The following is a 547-nucleotide window of genomic DNA, read 5'->3' as shown; positions in this document are numbered from 1 at the left end:
CATATTTAACTTTTTTTTTTTTTAAACGAGGTTATGGTTTCTAATTGCTCTGTTCACGTGTTTTTTGCCGGCGTGTTAAGAAAAAGGTTTTCTTTAAATAGTTATTCAATGCGTTAGCTGCCTGTAAATACTTCTTGCTCCGTACTCTGGAATGTGCTGTAGAAGCTGTATTAGTTCAGTTTAAAGCACTGTTTGAAAACCGGTTTGTTTTGGTTATTTCTATTAAATTAGCAAAATAAATCAGTTTTGAGCTTTCTTTTCTTTTTTTTTTTTTTTTTTTTTTTGGACATGGAGGTGATGTTGTTATGTTACCAATTGGCAGCTGGCAGATGAGTTTTCTGATGCCTGTGCAGCTCCAGCAACTGGTCCTCCCATCCCAGGGGCAGCAAGCTCAGCAAAACGCCAACTGGAAATCACTTCTCCTCTTTCTTTTCCTCTGGTTTGGAGGAGATCTCTGCCTCCAAGCAACCCCAAGTGCAGTTTGCTCATCGGCTCTGCTGGGCACGGCGTGTGTCTGAAGGATGGAGATGGCACAGCAGTGCGTTCT

Source organism: Meleagris gallopavo, unplaced genomic scaffold, assembly GCF_000146605.3.
Source record: "Meleagris gallopavo isolate NT-WF06-2002-E0010 breed Aviagen turkey brand Nicholas breeding stock unplaced genomic scaffold, Turkey_5.1 ChrUn_random_7180001900162, whole genome shotgun sequence".
Classification (NCBI taxonomy): Eukaryota; Metazoa; Chordata; class Aves; order Galliformes; family Phasianidae; genus Meleagris; species Meleagris gallopavo.
Note: the sequence above shows the minus strand (reverse complement) of the source record.